This window comes from Silene latifolia, chromosome Y (assembly GCF_048544455.1).
Source record: "Silene latifolia isolate original U9 population chromosome Y, ASM4854445v1, whole genome shotgun sequence".
NCBI classification, from domain to species: Eukaryota; Viridiplantae; Streptophyta; class Magnoliopsida; order Caryophyllales; family Caryophyllaceae; genus Silene; species Silene latifolia.
In genome coordinates this window covers 354,290,849-354,317,602 of record NC_133538.1, presented here as the reverse complement: position 1 = coordinate 354,317,602, position 26,754 = coordinate 354,290,849, and the positions used below count along the sequence as shown (strand labels likewise).

General features: G+C 38.1%; 2 long non-coding RNA genes across 4 annotated transcripts; both read left to right on the top strand.

Moving 5' to 3' along the window:
* The first annotated feature begins 12,808 nt into the window (after positions 1-12,808).
* On the top strand, positions 12,809-16,354 carry LOC141633755 (uncharacterized). 3 transcript variants are annotated; one of them, XR_012538532.1, is made up of 8 exons: positions 12,809-12,990; positions 13,137-13,197; positions 13,505-13,637; positions 14,001-14,121; positions 14,352-14,456; positions 14,599-14,670; positions 14,783-14,917; positions 16,327-16,354. It is a non-coding gene; the product is annotated as an uncharacterized LOC141633755 (long non-coding RNA). The 3 variants fall into 3 exon arrangements; XR_012538531.1 differs by having other exon boundaries at positions 14,599-14,917; XR_012538533.1 differs by lacking the exon at positions 13,137-13,197 and having other exon boundaries at positions 14,599-14,917.
* LOC141633756 (uncharacterized) lies at positions 16,352-17,767 on the top strand. Its single transcript, XR_012538534.1, has 3 exons — positions 16,352-16,401; positions 17,344-17,446; positions 17,559-17,767. It is a non-coding gene; the product is annotated as an uncharacterized LOC141633756 (long non-coding RNA).
* Positions 17,768-26,754: the final 8,987 nt, after the last annotated feature.

The window sequence follows — 26,754 nt, the reverse complement described above, 5'->3', positions numbered from 1 at the left end:
GTTCCACGAAGGGCGAAACTAGGGCGTGAGATCACTCCCGCAAGTGACCCCACTCAGCCGAGAACACATCTCGAGAGCCACAGAAACCAATCACAGTCACAATCACAAACACAATCACAATCATCATATCAAACAACTAATTACAGTACATCACCAATATCCCATTATGGGACTAATACTGAGTAGGAAATCCTACCTGGAAAGCACAACAAGCAGACGGTATCTACAGCTGTATCAAAACGGCTCCTCTACGAATTCTCCTCCTATCATACAGCACATAAAGACTACACATCACAAACTACACACCAAAACCCCCAATTCCTAAATTAGGGTTTAACCAATCTTAACAAAACATTATAAAAACTATATTAAAAGCTTACCCTCGACGCAAGGAATCCAACGACACGACAAACGACAAGAACCGACCGTCTGAACTCCGGGAATTGCTAAGAATGCGATTAGGAAGATGAAGTGGTTGCTTTCTCTCTTAAACAGGGTTTTAGGTTTTGTAAAAGTGAATTAAAACAATGACGAATATGTTTAAATACCTTAATCGCATAATTAACAAAACCCGAGAAAACTCCCCGTAAAACCGGACACTCGATCGAGTACCCAAGGTACTCGATCGAGTACCCCTTACTCGATCGAGTACCCCACTACTCGATCGAGTACCCAACAGTCGAAACTATTCTAAAACGCAACTTACCCTTACTCGACAGAGTAAGGCCTACTCGATAGAGTACCCAAAGACTCATAAATACGGAGTATTACAGTCTTCCCTCCTTAAAAGGAACTTCGTCCCCGAAGTTCAACCCATACATAAAAACAACTATACAGACTCGACCAAGACACAACAACTTAGCTAAGGACTCAAGAACTCGACCGAACATAGAACATGAACTCTTAACACCCACTCCACCAACTATGTTTACTTCCACAACATGACTCACTATATCGTATCTACTACATATATATCTCTCACGACACCAACTCCATACATAACCAACTACCATCCTCTAAAGCTGCTAGCTCCATAATATCATCAACTATCAAATCCAATACCAAGACACTCATAGACATCGAACGGGATGTTACATTCTACCACCCTTAAAAGGAACTTCGTCCTCGAAGTTTACTCACACTCGTAACCTCATCATCCAACCACAATACTATCGAAATATTCTCACACTCCTAAACATCACGCTACTACAAGCACGGTCATGACCTTTAATAAAATCACCCACAACACGAATCGATCTTTTATTCTACATCAAGACTCAACTTCCGAATATATTACCATATGTACAACCATCAAAATCTGTTTTATCGCATCCTACTCCTCTTAAGACAAATGTTACGTCCTCGTAACTCACTAATACCAAACCATATCTATATCTCATTACCCTCTGTACCACCACATGTCAAAGATAACAGTCTATAAACCAAACACTCACCATTCTTATATCCAAGGCTCCCATACATAAACATTTCCCATTCCTCAACTCATTCGGCAACAAGACCTAACCTATACCATAAACTCGTAGCAAATCACCATACCCACTCTTCATTATTACTGCCAAACAACATACCTCTCTACGTAAGGCACTTATCTCTCAGAAGCATAACTCACGATCCGCACTCGTTACGTACACGCACACTAGATCCTCAAGTTCTTTCTTTCATTACCGCAAAATTCATACGCAACTTAACATGACACTAATTCCCAACACCCTACATTCACTGTCTCAACAAAAGATTATGAACTACCTGCCGCTTTCAGCTCATTACAACACATGTTCCACGAATCATTTTCCATTACCATGTCTACCGATGTCTCATCTGAAAACAAGATCAAAATTACCGTAACAACCTCTCACAACCGTGTCTCATCAACGGATTATCACTATCCCATGACAACAACGAAACATATACAACTCTATTTCACATCATACTCTACCTCATTCCCAACTTAACCTGGTAAAGAAAACATGAATAAGCAAGACAACCGTCTATCAAAGACAAACGACACTCGCAGAGAGCAACATCAAACAAAACAACAATCTATGTATAACCGGTATGTACTTTCGAAACCCGAATCATAATCATCCCGCCTACTCCACCACAACCGGTGACGGCATCACAACACCGCCACCAACACCACACCGTAGTGCGAAAATACCCGCATCACAAAGACTATGTACCGTGCCCGGATCACCACCCGAGGCACCACAATCACAAAGAATAGACATCACAACTGCATACAATTCCCATAAATACTGACTTAGCATAACTTCTCAGACAAGAAAAACTTACTCAAATCCACTTTATTAAATCACCACGCAACATATTATATGGATAAACAGATAAGCATCTCATGAACATCCTCTCTGCCATTTCACGGAATACACATGTGTTATCAATACACATAAAATTATAACTAGCTATGTCAAATCAATCAAGTTATTACCTTTTTGGATATCATTCAATTAAATTACCGTGCCCAACATACATATTACAGAACATTCATAAAACAACTTTATAATTATCACACCATACCACTTCTTGTGAGGTCAGAACCTCACACAAACATTTACACATATCATAGACCCGTAATCACAACCAACTAGTCAATCCTGACCACGTAAGTTACCACTCGAAAAAGGTTACCTGCTGCCCGAGTTTAACTCATATGCCCCTCATAACATATTCCCCCATTCGCACAACCATCACTTCCTGCCAAATATAATCACACCTTCACTATTCAACTAATAGCGTCCGCCTCACCTAACCACATCTTATACCCTCTCACAATCATACACAACAATCAGGTCCCTACCAAATCAACCTCTTTAGAATTGCTACCTTTCTAATATTCCATCACTCTTAACCATTAGTGATAACACCACAATGCCACCGCTGCTCGTATATAAAATCTCTTACACTCATATCAAAATAACATGGTGTTTCTACCATTTTTGGTTAACATTGCAAATAACGAACATCAAACCCATCCACAAAATTACCTCAACACTATTCCCAATGCTATCTTATTTGTATTGTCATCCAACTCTCCACCAAATATCTCGTATCGTGCCAATGCTCCACCAACTTCTTACTCCCTTAATTCCTCGAAACTCATTACCAATCATGTTGTCCTGAAACTCCTATATAACCTTTAGCTAACATCCTCGTGATACCATCACATATTTCGATGATTTCTTATCTTTATATCACATAGCTCCGGTGAACATTTTCCTCAGCTTACTTTTATCCTTCTTTTCTCTTTACACTCAATAATACCAATTAATAGTTCAACTCCTTATTCCTTCTAGCTAACTCTTTAGAAATATGGTCACCCCTTCGTTGCTCCAAAACTTAGTTCCATTATTTTCTACCGACATCATCTCACTCTTTCTTCCCATGGATCTTCTCTTATTATGCTATCACTCATACTTGCCACTAATCTATCCATAGAACCAACGTTTAATGTTCAAACAATTGCATCTCCCTTTTTACATCTCTAGAAATCAGAATTCATTTAATACCGTTAATTACCCAAGGAACTCACACAGTAGTTTCATCTTTTAATAAACCAAACCTCCCAAACTCACTCACTGTCTACAAATACACCTCGTGACATGTCTCCACAAAGTTCACTATATATTACTCTTCTCAACCCCTTTAAACGAACTTTCACTACATAAATCCATAACCCACACGACTCCTAACCATTTCCTTCCATAACTCTTTACACACCTCAAGCTGCCACTATCCACATTCTTACTTTCAATCTTTTCATTCTCACGTTCATTATACTCACTTCATCCCTTGCCTATATTCACTTATTTTTACATTACTCAACACACAATCATATCACTCATCCCGTCCCGCAAAACGTACGCCATGCCTCAATAAACTATACCAATCTTCCTTTTCTTTTTCCACCACCTATCATAATCACATATAACTCATGTCCTCCCCACCGAACTCATACTCATCATAGTGCCACTCTTTACATCATAAGATTGGGTAACTTACGCTTCAGGACCAACACATACGTAAAACAATGCATAAAGAAGTAATACAACACCTTTGAATTAAACATAATATGCAACGAATGTCAAAAGACAAACATATGACCCGAAATACGCATATGACTTGCACAGACCCCACTCGATCGAGTACGTAACCTACTCGATCGAGTTGAGGCTACTCGATCGAGTGCCCAACATGCTCGATCGAGTGCCCCGACTCGAACCCAAACAGACCTTCTGGATCTCGACTTACTCGACCGAGTAGCCCGGCTACTCGATCGAGTGACCCCATACTCGATCGAGTGCCCGAGGTACTCGATCGAGTGCCCAAAAACACGATTCTGGTCAAAATAACGACAAGTACCCACTCGATCGAATCAAACCCACTCGATCGAGTCATGCAGACTCGTGAATGCTACCCGAATGTTATCTCACATACCCTAACGTACTATGCATTCATTATTATTTCAACATTATGATTACAACTACGCATTCAAATCTGCGCGACTCCTCATACAATCAACAAAATAATCTACTTCGTGTTATCAAGTGCCACGTTATAAACAACCATCATGCTTTTCATCCAATTCGTTATACAAAACACATATCATTGAACCTCTATTCTTCATGTTACTACTCACCAAAAGCCAAACATTACCATCTATCATGCTCATATAACATTCAACTTTCAATCATGTATTACCCGCATGTTTTAAATTTTCATAACTTTTCATAACACAAACCACACCCATACACTACAAATCCTATTTCCATGTTGCTAATACAACAACATTACAAATCCACTTCATCACACATCATCATATACGAACTACTTTCTTTTTCTACCATATCATTCATCATTCTCATATACTTTCCCAACGATTCCAACCAACATGTCAACCAACTATCATGCAACATGCTTTCAACAAACCATATACAGCACAATTAACATACACGTCGCACATATACACACGGACTCCACGTTCCCATACCATGTGACTGGCTTAAGTATCATGGGGCCAAGATTTTGAAGTGAGGGCGCCTACTCACCCAAAACCTAGCATTAGCCGGGGCTCCCATTACACATACACCAGGTTCATTTTATTAGACTCCCTATGTTCATTATGTTCATTTGTTACAGGTTCCAAAATCGTCGCTCTGATACCATTTGTAACACCCCCATACTCCAAGTGCCTTACCAGGACCACTCAGGTATACGGATACTACCATCTCGGTTGCCCGAGGTACTTAATATCATAAGACAATAAAGAAACGTACTTTTAAAGTAATTATAGATTAAGTGATTACATGTTCAAACCAAAACTAATAAAAGGAATTACAAGATTCTCATACGGTCTACAGCTAAAATATCAAAGCTACTAGACTTCGTCTGACTCAGCGGAAGACTTCTAACTGCCACGTGATGACTCATCCCAGCTATCCCATACGCGTCATATCACACTGCTCAATAACTGCTCACCATCCCCGAATGGATCACCACAGTTTTAAAACATTTAAACGGGTCAAGACTAATCACACAATTCAATACATATAACAATAATAAGACAAACAGACAGATGAACTGTCACACACACACACACACACACCACCAACTCCCATCATCTCAATACCGATCGTCCACCGGACCACCACGCTGATGGGGGACCGCAGCCGTTCCCACCTAAGCCCCGCTCATCGTACGAGCGATAACCCCGTCCCATTAATGTGCACATCCCCTTTCGTGGCGGGTTCCACGAAGGGCGAAACTAGGGCGTGAGATCACTCCCGCAAGTGACCCCACTCCGAGAGAACGCATCTCGAGAGCCACGAAAACCAATCACAATCACAATCACAAACACAATCACAATCATCATATCAAACAACTAACTACAGCACATCACCAATATCCCATTATGGGACTAATACTGAGTAGGAAATCCTACCTGGAAAGCACAACACGCAGACGGTATCTACAGCTGTATCAAAACGGCTCCTCTACGAATTCTCCTCCTATCATACAGCACATAAAGACTACACATCACAAACTACACACCAAAACCTCCAATTCCTAAATTAGGGTTTAACCAATCTTAACAAAACATTATAAAAACTATATTAAAAGCTTACCCTCGACGCAAGGAATCCAACGACACGACAAACGACAAGAACCGACCGTCTGAACTCCGGGAATTGCTAAGAATGCGATTAGGAAGATGAAGTGGTTGCTTTCTCTCTTAAACAGGGTTTTAGGTTTTGTAAAAGTGAATTAAAACAATGACGAATATGTTTAAATACCTTAATCGCATAATTAACAAAACCCGAGAAAACTCCCCGTAAAACCGGACACTCGATCGAGTATCCAAGGTACTCGATCGAGTACCCCCTTACTCGATCGAGTACCCCAGCTACTCGATCGAGTACCCAACAGGTCAGAAACTATTCTAAAACGCAACTTACCCTTACTCGACAGAGTAAGGCCTACTCGATAGAGTACCCAAAGACTCATAAATACGGAGTATTACAGTTGGAACTAAAAGAAGATTGACCAAAGAATTTTTTATTTCCTTTTAATTTATGGCTTCTTAGCCATGTTTCTAAAGAGAAAATTCATGGACTTGTCAAATGTGAAATCGTATCCGAACTTAATTTTAAGAAACTCTTAAAGGATATTCACACTAACATTAGTGAACCACAACTATTTGTGGAAAGACGTTATATATCACATTCATTGATGGTTGTTCTAGATGTGGTTATGTTTACCTTATAAGTAATAAGTCTAAGGCTCTTGTTGAGTTCACGGTATTTATTGTCAAGGTTTAGAGCTTGTTAAATACAGTATGACTAATAAGAATGTGAGATAAAATCGAGATGGTGAGTTGTTATGACAAACGAGATTTTTTGTTGAATGCTTATTGTTAAACTTTATACACTATGTCAAATCTTCTTGAACTAATTGTAGTAAGAAGGATATGGTGAGGAGTTTGATTCGAGATACAAATTAACAGATTTTAGCTAAGGTAAAGCTTTTACATCTGCCTTATATATCTTGGACCTAGTACCTAACAACTTTAAGTTGTTTTTTTAAGTGTATTTTGAATTATGGATGAAAAAAAAAAGTCGAGTTTGAACAGTTGAGGGTGTGGGATTGTCACTTAAGTTGAGAATTTATATTTATAATCCTTCTGGAAAATTTTAATCCCAAACCACACCAAAATTCTTTGTTACTTATCCTGTAAATTTTAAAGTTTAAGATTTGTAGAGTATACAACAGTTAAATTTCTAGAGAATGCGTAGACACCTGTTGTTGTAACAGAAGGCCCGTTTGTCTCATCATGAGTTTGTTAGTCTTTTATTTATGCATTAGAAAAATATTTCTTCTTTTTTTTTTTCTAATGGGGAAGTATGATGACCGATAATACTATTTCATAATCCTTGAATAGTTTCGCACATGTTGTTGCATTTCTAAAGTGTTTTAAAAAAGGCATCAAGCATTTAACTATGATGATTTTGTTGTCTATATCGGGGAAGTTGATTACGACTTGAGTGAAATAGTTAAGATTATAACCTATAAACAAGGTATTTATTTTGTACAAGGAGATAAATTAAAAGAGGTTATATATGTAGGATGAGATGCAACCAATAAGACACATGATAAAGTTTAGGAGTTAGTTATTGCTCCTTGTGATTTTTAAGCCACTTGTGTGTAAGTGGATCTTTAAAGTAAAGAAGGATTTTACAGATGCTATTAAGAGGTGTAAGTGCCACTTCGTGGTAAATGGTTATATTTCAAAGCAAATGGTATAGATTTTAATGAACCATGTTTGCCTATTATTCAATGAATTATTAGGCCTTAGCGTCTCATGATTTAAAGTCATATAACTAATGGATGTTCGAACTATATATTGAATGGTAATCATTTTGTGGTTTAAAACTAGTTTTTCTTTAGTGTATCTAAAATTTCCATGAGGTTATGCAGTATATTAAAAGTTGTTGATCTTTGTTTATAATCCAAGATCAGTGGGAGGACATTCGAAATTATTCCTTGTTTTATATGTTGATGAGGTTTTACTTGCTAGTAATGATCTTGGTTTGTTGAATGACACTAAAATAAATCTTTTCATTGTCTTCGATATGAACGATTTGGGGGAAGTATGTTTTGTGCTTGGTATTAAGATTGTGTGTGATATGTCTAAGAGAATATTAGGATTATCTCACGGGAGAAATGTTGAGTAAACATGGTGTAACTCTCATATCTAAAAGTTATAATTTAAGTAAGAATGAATGTCGTCCTTAAAGTAGACTTGATGAGAACACTATGTAGGAGATTCCTTATGATAGTGTCGTTTATAATTTGATGTATATTGAAGTGTGTATTAGACCTTGGAGGCTGTGTTTGATGATATGAATTCCGGTATATGATTTATTTTTATGTTAGCTGGTGGTGTTATCTCTTGAAAGAATATGTCTAGTTGTCTACCTCTGTTATGGAGGTATAGATTACAGCCTGTTATACATCCACTCATCATGTTAAGGAATTGAGATATTACATCTATTAGTTGTGATAATTTAGATTTAGTCTTATGCACTATGAAGAATGTAAACTCTGGCAAATCTAAGTGGTTTGATCTGAAGATTCATAAAGTCGGAAATTGGGTCAAAGAGATGATTGCAGACTCATTGACTAAAGGACTCAGGTCTATTGAGTTATTAAAAGCATATTGAAAATATGAATCTTGTGATTTCTTTTGATGCACTGAATTAGTGGGAGTTGTAATTAAGATATTTTGGTACTTAAGGTACTGTATGTTTCCGGTAATAAAGTTGATGTTTTGATTCTCACTAAATGTATGCATGTTAATTATAAGCTTAATATATTTTATGATTATTGCAATAGTTCAGTTTATGTCTCGTTGAGAGATGTTATGCATTAAAGCTTTTACCCTAATGGGTAGAGTTGTCATGTAATGGATGTTGGTTGTTTAGCCATTGCCTGTTTTGGTGCATTTGCCCTTAATGGTGGTTTACTCAAATGAGTACAATTGTTCCTTAAGTGGCATTTATATTACCTTTTAAGGTAATTAAGGGGAATACTTCTTCCAAAGTGGGTGTCGTTTGAGACTGTGACCGAATGTGGTTAAGCATGCTCATCTTAAAGTTTGGATCAATTATGCTAAATCACATCGCACTTTGTCACACTTGGGACTCATGTCGGTAAGCTTTTGGTGTTGTGATCATGGAAGGTCTTGTATGACTTTATTCTATTATGTCCGCTAGGATTCACATTAAGTTGCTTATTGGAGAGTTCTGTTGACTGAGATGTTTATATGGCCATGTTGTTTGATACCGTCGTAGAGTACCAAAGATTAATTTATAAGTCCAAACTACTACAATAGCTAGTGGTAGTCAGGGTTGAACCACAGAAAGGCAATGCAATTAATAGTTGTCCGATTTTAGTCTTAAAGTAACAAATGTATGGGGGTTTGTTTTGAATTGTTCTGTAACTAAAGGGCAAAAACTAAATCAAAGTAAAGAAATGAGCAGTAGATGAAATCAAATATTAAAAGGGGTGCTAAGACGGTCGGTTCACTATAGTTTCGGCGGCAGTACCCTAGGTAAGTCTGAAACAATCACGTAAGACGGAAAAATAAGAGGTCCTCTCGGTCCACTCTTAACAGGTAGCATCTTTCAATATAGCTACGGGTCCCTAATATCACTAAAGCTGACTCTCGTCCTGAAAAGTGATTTACAGTCTAAATTAACTTATCTCTCGATCTTATTAATTTAGTCGTCTCAATTAAGTAGTCTGTCTCCCTCCCCTATCTTTCGATCTTATCGGGTCGGTCAATTCCTAAGCATTCAACTAGGCGCGTGCACTCGATTCGTCAAATATAGCAATTAAATTAATTAAAACGAAGTTAATCCCACGGGAGCCAGTCGATCGACCAGGTAGGCCAGTCGACCGACCATGGCGCGATTTCAGCCTTCCTATTTTACGCCGCCTAGACTACAGTTCCCCTACATCTTAGCACGATGGGTTTAGCTACTCATGATGAAAGTAATAACAGCAATAAAATTAACTACTAAAGCAAACGAATTCATACTTAAATTAACTAAATAAATAACTAACACGAAACGATAATTCGGCTTTGGGAGATCTAAACTTGCAAGTCTAACTACAGAGGAATTTTAAAGCAATAAACTAAACAAAGAACAGAAGAATACCGTAAGAAGAATTGCAGAGGAAAGAACCAAAGATTAATGCGAAAGGTAAATTTTATTGACGAAAACTAAACTAAACTAATGAATATTGAATTGTATGTTAAGAACTCAATGATAAAAACTAGATGATAGATGCTGAGGAGGAGTTACGTTATATAGAAACTATCACGTAACCTAATCCTCATAACCTAATTACAATGGGCTTCTAACTTCTCGTCTTTTAAATCCCGTCAGATTAGCGGTTTGGTCGATCGACCAATGGGCTCGGTCGACCGACTGAACTGTACTGAACAGTAGCTTCTGTAAGTCATGCTCTGGTCGATCGACTGAAAACACCAGTCTATCGACTGCTTCATCAGGTAGTTGCTCCAAAAGCTTTGTAAATTCGTCTCTCGAGCCTCGATACGCGCACCAAGTTTGCTTCCCGAGTCTTTACTCCAAGTCAAATGCAATGTTAAGTACTCGGGGGCGGATTTGGCTTGATTTCCGCTGAATTCTTCACATTTCTGCAATATTACACAAAAACACAAAAGTAGACGGAAATAGGGAAAATAGTAGCTTAAACTACACAAATGAGCTCTGAAATGCGTGTAAAATAGGGTGTAAAATAACATATTTAGGATACGCATCCAACTTTCCCAAACCAAACCCTTGCTTGTCCCCAAGCAACAACATATTTAGGATACGCATCAAACTTTCCCAAACCAAACCCTAGCTTGTCCCCTAATGCAACGATTTCAATCTCAGAGCGAAATGCAAACTGCAAGGCCTAAACCAGTTTAATGCTACAGATCAACAATCAATTAGCAATATGAATCATGCAAACGAGTTATGAAGTCGTTAAAAACTGCTGAACCGTCAACTATAGAGACTTGTCATCATGGACTCTCACGGGTCGCTCATATCACACATAAGCACAGGTGAATATATGTAAAAGATAGAAAGAAGTAATTTTGTAATGACACTCACCTAACTACGACCTTTAAAAACATGCTTGCAATCTAATATGAAAATAAAATCTACAACCGTACATATGCGTTCCAACCAAAAAAATGACCATGACACATGCCGAGGTATATATGGATATGTAAGGCTATGGGCATGAAGGGGCTAAGATAAATTTTGATAAAAACAGAGTTAAAAGCCAAGCTAGTAACTAAGGGAACCAAATTATAACAACATCCAACTTCTTGCTCAAGATCAATCGAAACGGTGCTAATGATTAGCACAAATCTCACAATCTCCATAATTAATCATCTCCCCATAAAATACAAATATAACATGGGAGCAAAAATTGCCATTTAACAAGACCTTAAATTATGCAATTTTGATTTTTTTCGAATTTTCTTTTCTTTCGCTACTGCAGCAAGCGGTCGATCGACCAAGTGGGACGGTCGACCGACTGAGTCTTCTTTATTTTTCGAATCATTGTTTTTCTTTTTTTTTTTCCTTTCTTGTCTTGTCCATTTCATCTTCCCAACATCATCTCAAAATGAGCATTAGCCACCAAAAACGAAATAACAATCCCGAGAACATAAACTACTAGCTTGACAAGGGCAGGCTAAATGTAGGATGTAGTAACGGGAAAAAAAGGCTATTTTTGGCAGTGTGGAGCTTATGGGCAAAATTAATAAGGGGCGACCTCTTCCACATGTGTCAACTAACCACGAATCCGAATGCATACAGGTATTAAGCAGATAAAGTTCATATTTATGCATATTGATATAACATGTCTCATAAGGAGTAATACTCACATTCCTACATAAACTGGTCATGGATGACACCAGTTATAGGCTCTAAACCTCAGAATTATAAGTAGTTTGCCATAAATCCAAGTCAAGTCTCAAGATTCAGCAAGAAATTTAACGAAAACCGTAGACTATGCATATTGATTCTACTAATAACATGTCAATTAAGCAAGGCTCAGGCATAAACAGATGAAAATGCAATGTCATCATTGAAATACTACCATTCCGACTCAACCTATATGCTAAAATAAACGTGCAATTTTTTTGAATTTTTGAATTTTTTCAATTTTTTTATTGATTTTTTGAATTTTCTGTATATATATATATATAGGAAAATAAACAACAAATGAAAACTGAAGTGCAATAAACGTGAAACAGAAATGCAATAAAACATATGAATGCAACGCAAAATCTTTCCCCAAACCAAATCACACAATGTCCCCATTGTGCAAAATCATGTAATGAAATAAAAGGTAAACGGGAATTTGCGATAAAATTAACTAAATAAGACATGAAAAAGAACTCGGAAACACTACTACAATTTTTGGCTAAGAGGACGCCTCTTAGAGTACGGTTGGGGACGGGACCGTCTTGTATCAGTCAATAAGTTTGGCGCCATTAGTGATAACATAAATAGGACGGTTAATAGAGACACCCAACCTCATTGTAAAAGTAACAAAGACGGTTGGTTAATAAAACCGTCCTCTTATTAATAAACAAGACGGCTATTACTAAGACCCGTCTTCTTATTTTTCCATAGTGATGATTAAAATTCCCAACTCCATATTCATTCTCGCTCCCCCTCTAGCTTATCAAACACACAGTCATCATCATTATACCCTAGCATAACCACCGTCAACGCCTCTCGTTGCCACCATCACCGCCTCTCGCTACCACCAGCGCGCCTTGCAAATCAACACCACCACAATTTCCTTCATCATCGCCCTAACGCACCACCATCGATCGCCTTTTTTCATCTACTTACCGAGGTAATATATACTTGCTGATTAAATACTGTTTATTTAATACAAATTGATTTCGTAAACACCATGCAACTCGGCCCATATCGTTTATTTAGTACAAATTGAGTTCGTAAACACCATAATTGAACAATCAAATCAATTTTGCATAACAGTAAACTGGTGGTGCCATGAAGCCTGAAGGCTAGGATGAGATTGAGAAAAAAAAAAGGCGAGGTAAAGACTAGTGTTTTGTGTTTTTTTTTTTCTTATTTCGATTTTCAAATGTTTTCAATTAATTCCAAATGCAGGTGAGCCTAAATTTTCATTTGGGAATTGCGCTCAAAAGAGATAATTCGTTTATTAAACTTATTTTTGCTGCTCCGTTTTTTCGTACAAATTGCTATCCCCAATCCCCTTAATATGCTCCTGCTAATGTGTGTAATTGTTTATCTTGCTGAATTTATCAAGCTTTCTTACTGCACGCTGTTTCGTAAGATGGTAAACATCATTTCTTTGGCATATGTAATTATGTTTTGTACAGGATGGGATTGAGGAATGTCGGAAGCTATGTGGTGGGCATGGCTATCTCTCAGTAGCGATAATATGCCCGAGTTATTTGCAGTCTATGTCCCTGCTTGTACCTATGAAGGTGACAATGTTGTTTTATACTTCAGGTACTACCTATTGCTTACCATGTTTTCAATTATTTCATTCCCTCCCATCTCCAAAACCCCGCACTTCACATTGCTCTTCAATGCAAGTTTCATCATGGGTCATCCTGAAAAAACATCTTTATGCATGGGTAAAGTTACTCGGGCAATTTTCCTGGTGGTATTTGTTTGATTGGCCATAGTATGAGACCTGACCTTTAAGGACTAGTGTTGAGGTTAATGTTACCCATTTTCTAATATAAAGCCAAACTTAAATCGCATTTAGGAATCGAAATATGAATTCATCGATTTATGGCTAATTATGGAATGTGAAGAAGTGACGTTAGTTCTAGATCATAATGCATTTCTCTTCTCTCTTACTCTTAGGTTGCTCGATTTTTGATGAAGATCGTATCTAAACTAGGATCTGGGAACCCGACTATTCGTATGATTGCTTATATGGGTAGGGTAGAACATCTCATGCAGACTCGTTGTACTCTTCAGAAAGGTATAAAATGCTCTTTCTCCTTGCTAATTACCAGTTAATATCGGTAACTTACAGATAAGGTTCTTTCTTCGGTAAGTCTCGGCAACATTGCTCTATTTTTTTTAGTTTTTGTCCCTTCCTAGTGTTGTTTTTTTGGATGGAATGAACGATTGTATTAAACTAATGGAAAAGGTTCAGGTACCCTTCCTGGTGTTGTTTAGGCCCTTATTGTTGTGCCTCTTTCCTTGTAGCTGAGGATTGGTTAAAACTCGACGTCGTAATTAAGGCTCTGTGGAACTCTCGGCCGATCTAGTAGGGGCTGCTTTGGCTCATTGCCAGCTTATAATCGTTTCCAAGTAAGTAGCTACTGAAATGCTAATCGCAACCTCGTATGCTTTTATTATTTATCGTTCTTGTATTCTTGTCTTGATCTGTGATCCTATGATCTCACATTACTTTGTTTATGAGTTTTGATTTTTGAACTTTAAAACTTTGCAGGAATCACTTATTTGGTAGTTTCGACAACAAAATAGAAACATAAGGTAGCATAAAACAAAAAATAAATCAGAGGTAGTTGTTTTGCAAATACCCCTAAATATATGGTAACTTTTGACCCAAGAAACCCGTTTTTTATAATTGAATTTGGTTTCTTAAATGTAAAAGTTGTTGTGACTGACTGCAGGGTCGAGAGTTCTTCCCAGTGGAGCAATACCTGGACTTCTAGTTGCCTCTAGTACCTTGTCAACATTGGATGGAATTTTGAAAGCAGCTCCACCCGCACTTGGTGCATTTATTGCCAATCTTTCTGTCCTTGAAGGTGATAATTGAACTTAATCCAGAACACAAATTTATACTCTGTATGAGATATCCTTATATGTGATCAAGTTTAAGGGATATGTGAGACCAGCCCGTTAATTCTATATGAGGAATGAATATGATCCGGGTCTCGATGTCGACCCGTTTTATCCAAGATTTCCGTAGTTCAAATTTGTCACCGTTTTTAGACCGGCTATTAGTATACATGATGCAGTGTAAGTGGGAAGAGTGGAACTCTTGAATCTAATATGCTTTTATTTGGTATGAATTTTCAACTACAAGTGATGGACCGTGTTCCTTTTCTCTTACACCCAGAGAACATCATTTGGTGTTTCTCCGTTTTTATATTCTTCCTAATTTCCTTTTAACAAGTTTTTCTTCTTCCACTTCTATCTATTTCCAAGTTTTTACCTTAGAATTACCAAGTAGTCCTAATAATGGTCATATAATTACTAAATATGGTTAAATCGAATTTACTTGCTCATTAACCATAGGTCCCAATTAAATAAACCACAACTTACTCTCCTTTCTCCTCCCCTATTACCACCGCCCACCACTGTCGCAAACCACCCCACTTCTGCCCATCACACTAGCTTCTCCCGACCATAAAATCACCAGTTAACTCTCCGGACTGTTCGAACACCTTCCACTACCACTGTCCTATAAAAACTTTTGTACTCGTCTTACATAAAACTCTGATCAACAATCTCATTGAAATTGCATTACATGTACTTTAGCTTCTTCAAAATGCCGAATCAAACATATTGTCTATGGTGTAACTAATGTTTGCTTAACTGTTGATTGTGTGAAATTGCAGTTTATGGAATTATTGTTTGTCTTTACAATGTGCAATGTCTCTTAAAAATTCGTGAGAGACAACATTGGCTGAAAATTCATGCTATATAACTGTAGATGTATAACACAAACATTCTTTCATTTTTTAAAGAAATAAACAACATTTTTCAAAGACACTCTTAAGCGAACTTAGTGAATGTGATATCTATTTCTTGTTGATTTATGTTTTGATGCATATAAAACATGGTTCATTAAGCAAATAATAGATTAAGTACAGTGTTATTTAAGAACATTTACTGTTGTGTTTTCATTTTCCGGGTCTTTGGGTTTGCATTTTGATGTAGGTGTATAGAATGTGCTGCGTCTCAATTTAAGTTATCTGGTTGTACGATCAGAAATACTACCGTTACTTGTCTGTAACTTTTTTCCAAAGTTCCATGTTTGTGTTAATTAGGGAGTTGGTGTTGCTAGCTTAGTCGTTTTTCTTTTCGGATGCGAATGAGATATCGATAAAAAGCTTACCTTTATACATTCAGTTATTGAACCGCCATGTCCGAGGATGGTGTTGGATCTTCTATAAATGCTCACATATGATCGATATTTCTTGTGTTGCAGAATATATAAGGTTTCTCAAGCGATTGTGATGCCTAATTTTCATCTTCCTATGTGCGCTTTTGATGTTGAAAACAGGTAACTTGCTTTTTGTGATGCAATTAATTTTTTTCCCATCATCTCTTGCTACTGCTGTTCTGCTAATTGGTTGATTACCGAATAGTAATTTAGCCACTACTCAAGTGGGTGACCTAAAGTCTTGTGTTCATCATTATGCGATCCAGTTTCTTAAAACATGACCCGTTGTTTTACAATGATATAACCTTGGCCTTTGTTATCTTATCTTAGCAGTATTTAAGCGAGAATTAGTACTCGTAGTAGTATCAATTAAACATCTTGAACGTCATTATTCATAAATTTACCCTCCATGCTTTCAATACGTTAACACTATAGTTGGCTCCACAATTAAGGAGCCGAGGTTAGGGTGTTCATTGGTCGGTCTAGAACAAACAATTGGGCGGTCCAAACCAAACCTAATCTTCTGAGTTCGACCAGAGCCGAATTTAAAAATTCCAGCTCGATTCTTTCCAATTGTTTTCGGGATTCTGTCCAACATATTGCAACATTCCGATTCTTGTCGAGTCCGGTGCAGGGCTTAGACGGTGTGCACTCCTTCTGAGGTTGGATGGAAAATTTGGGCGATGTCCTAGTTCTAGGATTGATTGTTGTAGTGTCACATTGCGGTCTTGACTATTGTCTGAATTCTAGAAACAGAATATAGTAAAGATACATGACATGCCCCAACATATCTTCTCTGCATCCTAGTGAGCCTTCGCAATTAGAGTACCAACATACGCCTCCCCATACTTGAACCCGACATTTAGCTTATCCTGGAGTAGTCTCCAATACACTCCATCGCAATCACAATCATAAAATAAATGTTGATGATCTTCGAGGACAAGTGCAACAAATTTCACATCTTGTATCCACTAGGATTCCCATTCTTTCTAATCTGTGTTTATTTTATTGTTGTGGGTTTATTTTTTTTATACATTGTAGTTGACATGATTTCGATTTTAGTGTCCTACGCAGCCTTTTAGGACCGTCTTATGTGGATATATATTATGTATGCCGATATATGTTGGAGATCATCAGAGGACGATATATTAATATTATTCCAAGTGTACGTCCTTTCATTTGTTTCTTTTGTTTCAGTATTTACTTCATTTTATATAAATTACACGCGTTGATTTGTAAATAAATGTAATTGTGGTTTTTGGCTACTTTGTATGTAGTTCATGATTATAGCCCCGAAGACATACACGGTTGAGCAAATTAATGAGGTGCGGGAAATTTGGGCTAAATATGCATTGGAGTTTAAGACACAAGTATTTGATGGCAACGTCTAAAGTATTTAGGCTGAACGCTCGGATATTACCTAAATAGTTTGTATTTTGTAGGTTCAAACTTATTTCGTTTTGTTTGGTTGCATTTAGAGTATATATGTAAGAATTACTGAAATGTAGCCGGATATAATATTTAAGCAATACGACTATTGTCGTATAGGATATGAATGAAATTAATTTCCATTTCAAAAATCTAGTTGTCAAAGAGTATGGATGTGTCATGTGTGCCACAATTGTGCGGGCTATATTCATTAATTCGCGCAAAATTAATTTTTAAACAAATGTGTAGAAGACGGTTCCATGACAAAACGTGATAAAGTTGGTGAAAAAATCTTACCTGCCATGCATCCAAAACAAGACGGTTGAGAGGCGCAACCGTCCTCTTTTTAAATAAAAAGAAGACGGTTCAACTCCACAACCGTCCTCTTTTGAAAAGCTAAAGAGGACGGTTTGACTTCACTCTAACCGTCCTCTTAGGAAACGAGGACGGGTGATTTAAGGACGGTTATTTTAAGATTTAAGGACGGTTTTGAACCGTCCTCTTTGTCTGTTTTTGTAGTAGTGAAACTCAGAAGACTTTAAGCGCAGCAAAAGGAAACCTCCCCAAACCAGCGTGAGTTAGGAGGTTTCAGTAGCCAGCAGTGCTACCGTAGATACCTGAAAAGAGACAAAAGTACCGCGCGTAATTCCGAGAAAACAATGTTGAAGCGGTAATTATGTGTAAAATAAGGAAACAGAAGAAAACAGAAATGAATCGGAGAATAAAGTGGAGAAAAGACTCCCTCAACTCCGCATAACGACCAAACACAGTAGGGGAATGGTCGTGAATAGGTACAACAGTGAGAGATGGTCGATCGACCATATCACCCAGTCGATCGACCAGAGTGACAGGAACAGAAGCTCCTGTAACTGTAGCGGTCAGTCAATCAACTGGGTATGTCAGTCGATCGATTGATATATCTGCTGTAAGGTTCCAATTTCTTCGATTTAGCTCAATAAATCGAGCTAATAAGGTCTATGAACCTGCAAGTGCACATAATAACGTGCCCAAAATTGCGCAAAACCCAAAGTAACAGTCTAAAGTCTTTAAAATCCTAAGCAAACTTATTAAAGCGAAGTCTCGCGCAAACCAAAACAATAAAAAAAGTTCAACAAAAGCAATGAAACGTCTTTAGAAAAGTCTTAGTCAACTAATAGTTGATCAAGAATGGCCACGGAATGGCCCACTTGCTCGGCTTCTGGCTACAAGAAGTAGCCTCTACAGTGCTCATCTCCTCAGCTGCCTATCAATTCCAATATCCGCAGAACTCAACGGATCAACGTCTCTAACATCTTCCCAATCAATGACCTCGTCTGGCTCTTCAAAATCCAAATCGGACTCCGTCACCTTAACTGGCTCCTCATCACGCTCCTCATCAGTGCCATAGCTAAGACATCCTAGACCGCCTCTTTGAACGATTGGCTCCTTCGCAGTTGGAGCAACGAACGGCTCTTCCTTCCCCAAACCATTTCCTGCAATATCTAAAACAGAAGAATCTTCCTCGAATTTGCTCCCAATCAGGGGCGAAGGTGTTATAACAGGTGTAGGCATAGGGGCAGGCATGTCAGAAAGCACAAAATAAGATTTCTTCTTAGAAATCGTATTACAAGTGACTGGCCACATAGGATATTCCTTCTTAGCTGTCTGGGCAAAAACAATGGACTGTTTCCCTACTTTCAAGGTCAATGTCCCTGAGCCAACATCTATAACTGCACCAGCAGTGTGCAGAAATGGTCTACCCAAAATGATAGGAATGTGAGCATCCTCGGGTATATCTAGTACAACAAAGTCAACTGGGAAAAAGAACTTTCCTATTTGCACAGGAATATCCTCTAAGACTCCTATAGGCTGGACCGCAGATCGATCATCCATTTGTACTGTCATGTTAGTGACTGCAAACCTAGTCAATTTCAATTTCTTGGCAAGACTCAAAGGCATAACGCTAATACTGGCTCCTAAATCACATAATGCCTTCTCAATAGAAAAGGTGCCAATATTGCATGGGACTGAAAAACTACCTGGGTCTGCTAGCTTATGAGGTGCAGTGTGAGTCAAATAAGAACATGACTCCTCAGTTAGTGCGACAGATTACAAAGTATCAAGTGACTTCTTTTTAGACAAAAGCTTCTTCATAAATTTCGTGTAAGCAGGCACTTGATTAACTAATTCAAGGAAAGGAACATGCACATTTAAACTACGAATAACATTTTCAAATTTGTTAAACGATACCTGATCCTTTGTCGGCACCAATCTCTCTGGATAAGGGGCTGTAAGAAGCAACTTAGCCCTCTACTCTAGGTCTCTCATACCGGCATCAGTGGACTTAGGCTGAAAATCCACTACCTTGTCCTTGTTGTAGCTCGAACCTTCTTTAGACCGTCTCAAGAAAGAACCATTAATCGTCATTGAGTCGTACTTTGGAACCGGAATAGACCCATCAGCATTTGGATCTTGCCTCAATAATTTCGGAGTTGTCGTACACCGAAACAAGTGGTCCCTCAAGTTATCTAGCATTGGAGGATGAAAAGGTTCACGATCAGCAGCATCCTCAGTCGATCGACCATGTTGGTCAGTCGATCGACTGACTTCCTCAGAACCAGAATTCGTACTGTTGCGCGGACTGGTCGGTCGACCAGGTATGTCAGTCGATCGACTGATATACCTGCTGATCGTCTTTTTCTTGCTACTGTTCACTCCGCCCTTTTTCTTGCTTGGTTCCGCCTCATCTTTTTCAGTGACATCTTCGACCACAACGGGCCCATCAAATGTAGACCCGCTCCTCAAAGTGATCGCATTTAAGGTCTCTTTTTGATCCGGTTGCGACGGTAATTTTCCCGGAACTCGAGTTGCACTCTTGCTAGCCAGTTGAGCGATCTGAGACTCCAAAATTTTCATCCCGGCCTCTCTAGCTTGAGACTCCTTTAGCAACAAATTTTCAACTCCGTAAAATCGGAGTTTTGGAACTGCTGCTGCTGCTGTGGGACATACGATGGCTTTTGGTATGGCTGCTGCTGCTTATGAGGGGGCACATAGTTCTGCTGTTGTGGAGGTGGAGTCGGATTTTGGACATTTTGGCTACTCCACCTCAAGTTTGGATGGACATTCGGCTCGAAATAAGTGTTTGTCTGCCTATAATGTTGAAAAGCAGCACAAGCCTCATAGGGACTGCTGCAGAAATCTGCAACATGTCCTTCTCCTCCACATCTCTTGCAGACGAAAGAACCGTCTGACACGGTATTCACTTGATATATCCCTCCTTTTAAAGCTCCTCCCAACTCGTACTTATCAAATCTGGTCGTGAGAGCTTCTAATGCAGCTACAGAAGGGGATTCAGCGGCTCTCCTTTGATTACCCCGGGAATTTCAATGCTCAGCTCTATGGGTGGCCATGTCTTCAATAATCTTTCACCCCTTAGTCTCTCCAACATTCTCCTGAAACCTGCCATTAGCTGCAGCATCCAGGATAGCCCTCTGATCATCATAAAGCCCATTGTAGAATTGATTACATAGGCTCCATTGCTCGAACCCATGGTGCGGAATAGATCGCACCAGTCTCTTGAAACGGACCCATGCCTCATGAAAGTCCTTATCAGGGCCCTGTTTAAAGCTCGTGATCTGAGCTCTAATTGCATTGGTCTTCGATGCAGGGAAATACTTCTTATAAAATGCTAGGGCCAGAGAATTCCAGTCAGTTATCCTATTAGCAGCTCGATCCAGGTCTCGGTACCACTCCCTAGCAGCATCACAGAGTGAGAATATGAACATCGTCTCCTTTACCTGGTCCTGGGTCACACCTGCTGGTGGAGGTATGGAACAGCAGTAGTCAATGAATATCTTCATATGTTTAGCTGCATCTTCATTTGTAGCTCCCCCAAATTGGTTTCTCTCAACCAAGTTGATGTAAGACGGTTTCGGTTTGAATTTTCTATCTGTCCCTGGTAATGCGAATCCCTTATAGAGATTCTCAGCTTTCGGCCCTGAGTGACTGACTATACTTGCTTCTTCAGCCATATCTGGAGATGTGACGGTCTCTGATGAAGAAGTAGAAACAGGAGAAGAAGGTGGATCCTCCTCAAATAGCTCATTCTCGTAGTAACTGGACAGAGTACTCAGCTCTTCCTCTGTCGGCAATACTCTAGATGATCGTCTCAACTCACGCAAAGTCATTTCGATCTCAGGATCTAGTGGTCTCAATTCACCACCCTGTGACCTGCGCATAAGAAGAAACTACAAGTAGAAGATGAGAGAAGTTTAAGGAACAGATGTCCCTTAAACTAAGAAAAAGACTAAAATAAAAACAACTAAAAATTAAACAATTGCCTCTCCGGCAACGGCGCCAAAATTTGATACCGTCGTAGAGTACCAAAGATAAATTTATAAGTCCAAACTACTACTATAGCTAGTGGCAGTCAGGGTCGAACCACAGAGAGGCGATGCAATTAATAATTGTCCGATTTTAGTCTTAAAGTAACAAACGTGTGGGGGTTTGTTTTGAATTGTTCTGTAACTAAAGGGAAAAAACTAAATCAAAGTAAAGAAATGAGCAGTAGATGAAATCAAATATTAAAAGGGGTGCTAAGACGGTCGGTTCACTATAGTTTTGGCGGTAGTACCCTAGGTAAGTCTGAAACAATCACGTAAGACGGGAAAATAAGAGGTCCTCTCGGTCCACTCTTAACAGGTAGCATCTTTCGATCTAGCTACGGGTCCCTAATATCACTAATGCTGACTCTCGTCCTGAAAAGTTATTTACAGTCTAAATTAACTTATCTCTCGATCTTATTAATTTAGTCGTCTCAATTAAGTAGTCTGTCTCCCTCCCCTATCTTTCGATCTTATCGGGTCGGTCAATTCCTAAGCATTCAACTAGGCGCGTGCACTCGATTCGTCAAATATAGCAATTAAATTAATTAAAACGAAGTTAATCTCACAGGAGCCAGTCGATCAACCAGGTAGGCCAGTCGACCGACCATGGCGCGATATCAGCCTTCCTATTTTACGCCGCCTACACTACAGTTCCCCTACATCTTAGCACGATGGGTTTAGCTACTCATGATAAAAGTAATAACAGCAATAAAATTAACTACTAAAGCAAACGAATTCATACTTAAATTAACTAAATAAATAACTAACACGAAACGATAATTCGGCTTTGGGAGATCTAAACTAGCAAGTCTAACTACGGAGGAATTTTAAAGCAATAAACTAAACAAAGAACAGAAGAATACCGTAAGAAGAATTGCAGAGGAAACAACCAAAGCTTAATGCGAAAGGTAAATTTTATTGATGAATATTGAATTGTATGTTAAGAACTCAATGATAAAAACTAGATGATAGATGCTGAGGAGGAGTTATGTTATATAGGAACTATCACGTAACCTAATCCTCATAACCTAATTACAATGGGCTTCTAACTTCTCCTCTTTTAATTCCCGTCAGATTAGCGGTTTGGTCGATCGACCAATGGGACCGGTCGACCGACTGAATCTGCATCTTGAACGAGCTTACGTAAGTCGTGCTCTGGTCGATCGACTGAAAACACCAGTCTATCGACTGCTTCATCAGGTAGTTGCTCCAAAAGCTTAGTAAATTCGTCTCTCGAGCCTCGATACGCGCACCAAGTTTGCTTCCCGAGTCTTTACTCCATGTCAAATGCAATGCTAAGTACTCGGGGGCGGATTCGGCTTGATTTCCGCTGAATTCTTCACATTTCTGCAATATTACACAAAAACACAAAAGTAGACGGAAATAGGGAAAATAGTAGCTTAAACTACACAAATAAGCTCTGAAATGCGTGTAAAATAGGGTGTAAAACAACATATTTAGGACACGCATCATATTTCAACCTGAGAGTCGTTTTACAAAATAAAGGTTTTCAAAATATTTCCGTAAAATAAAACTTCTTTTAATAAAACCAACAAATGTCGCCCAAGTGGGAGAATATTAGATTTGGACTTTTATTAGTCGGTTTTATTATTTATGAAAACGGGTTGAATGTGACCGGTAAAGCCCACTACAGTTATATGATCCATTGGGCCTAGGTCCGTCTCAGTCAGTACGGTTAAGTACATAGTGTGATGGTACTGATAAGTGTAGGGCCTGTATATTATACAGTGGGCCGCATGATGGGGGGTCCCAAATACAGTTCTATTATGGCTAGGTCTCTCTTTCTGTCTAGAATATCTCTAACCTATATCAATAGGTTATTGGGATGACATGCCTCATTGACTGTCATCATAAGGAAACCTAGAAGAGGGGGGGAGAAGATCCTATTATACTAATCATAATCACTACTATTATTATTATGACTTCAGTTGATCCAACTATGGCTTCCGCTAAAGGTGTGTACCCTATACAATGATCCTATTAATTTATCTTACATGGTTTCTTAAAATTGGGATCATGTAAGATAAATTATTAAGGATCATTGTATAGGGTACATACCTTAGCGAAAGCAGCAGTCGGATCGTCTGGAGTGCACAATAATAATAATAGTGATTATGATTAGTATACTAGGATCTTTTCCTCCCTCTTCTAGGTTTCCTTATGATGACAATCAATGGGGCATGTCAAACCACTAACCTATTTATATAGATTAGAGGTATTTTAGACAGGAAGAGAGACCTAGCCATAATAGAACTGTATTTGGGCCCCGCATCAGGCTGCCCATTGTATAATAAAGAGGCCCTACACTTATCTGTACCTTCATACTATGTACTTAACCGTACTGACTAAGACAGACCTAGGCCCAATGGATCATTTACCTGTAGTAGGCTTTACCGGTCACATTCAACCCGTTTTCATAAATAATAAAACCGACTAATGAAAGTCCAAATCCAACATTCTCCCACTTGGGCGACATTTTTGGTTTTATTAAAAGAAGTTTTATTTTACGAAAATATTTCGAAAACCTTTATTTTGTAAAACGACTCTCGGGTGGAACAACATGGCCATATAAACATCTCAGTCAACAGAACTCGGTCCAATAAGCAATTTAATGTGAATCATAGCGGACATAGTACAATTAAAGTCATACAAGACCTTCCATGATCACAACACCAAAAGCTTACCGACATGAGTCCCAAGTGTGACAAAGTGTATTGTGGTTTAGCATAATAGATCCAAACTTTAAGATGAGCATGCTTAACCACATTCGGTCACAGTCTCAAACGAGACCCACTTCCGAAGAAGTATTCCCCTTAATTATCTTAAAAGTTAAATACCAATTAAGGTATATTTATACTCATTAGAGATTAACCACCCATTAAAGGGTAAATACACCAAAACAGGCAATGGCTAAACAACCAACATCCATTAAAAGATAACTCCACCCACTAAAGAGTAAAAGATTTAATGCACTACATCTCTTAACGAGACACAAATTGAACTATAATAATAATCTTACATACATTAAGCTTATATTTAATATGCATACATTTAGTGAGAATTAAAACATAAACCTTATAACTAAAAACATATATACAGTACCTCAAGTACTAAAATATCTCAATTACAACTCCCACTAATTCAATGCATCAAAAGAAATCATAACACTCATATCTTTAACATGCTTTTCAAAACTCAATAACCATGAGTACTTTAGTTAATGGATCCTCAATCATCTCCTTATTTAAAAGAGACACAAACTCAATATTTCCAAGTTCAACCCATTCTTTAACTTTATGAATTTTCAAATAAAAAAACTTAGATTTAACATATTTGATAATATCTCATTCCTTTAGCATAATGAGGAGTTGTACATATAACAAGCTATAATCTTTGCCTCCGTAATATAGGTGGACAATTAGACATTACATTATGTTTGACACTTTTTCAAGATATAGCACCAACAGCTAACATAAAAACAAATCATGTACCAGATTTTATATCATCAAACATAACCTTCAGCATACATCAAATTACCAACAGCACTATCATAAGAAATATTCTACATAGTGTTCTCATCAAGTCTACTTTAATGACGACTGTAACACCCCGGCCCAAACCGGGTCGAGAGCGGTTACTTATGATAGCTCACCAGGTTGTGTACATGGCCCATAGATCAACACGGGTCCTTTATAGCGCATTTTGTCCTCATTCATGCGCATCCTGGAAACCTTCCCAGAAGGTCACCCATCCTAAGACTACTCCCAGTCAAGCACACTTAACTTTGGAGTTCTTTCGCATGGATGACCATAAAAGAAAGTGCACTTTGTTGATATGAGTAGTACTTCCAATCCCTTTAAGCACTAGTCATTTAAACCTATCACTGGACCTCTTCAATTACCGTGGGGTGTTACAACGACATTCATTCTTACTTAAATTATCACTTTTAGATATGAGAGTTACACTAGGTTTACTCAACATTTCTCCCGTGAGATAATCCTAACATTCTGTTAGACATGTCACACACAATCTTAATACTAAGTACAAAACATACTTCCCCCAAATCGTTCATGTCGAAGACAATGAAAAGATTTGCTTTTGTGTCATGCAACAAACCAAGATCATTACAAACAAGTGAAAGATCATCAACATAAAGAACAAGGAATATCAATTCAATATCCTCCCACTGATCTTGTAATATATACAAATGTCATTAGTATTTTCAACAAGTCCATTATACTGCACAAACTTATGAAACTTCATATACTACTGATGAGAAACTTGTTTTTTTTTAAATTCATAAACCGATGATTTCCTCAATTTACATACCATATATTCTTTACCTTTCCCAACAAAACCATCATTAAAAAAAAAATAATGCGGATATCCATTTTGGTATAACTTTAAATCATGAACAGTTAAAGACCTAAGAATCCTTTGAAATAATAGGTGAAACTATTTTATTGATGTTCACATCTTCTCTTTTAGTATAACCCTTTGTCACAAATATATCCGTAGATTTCTTAATAACCTTTATAATCCATCTTTATTTTAAAGATTCACTTTACACCCGACTGGATAAAAAATCACTGGAGTAACAATTAACTCCTAAACTTTATTATGTATCTTATCGATTGCATCTCATCATACATATATAACC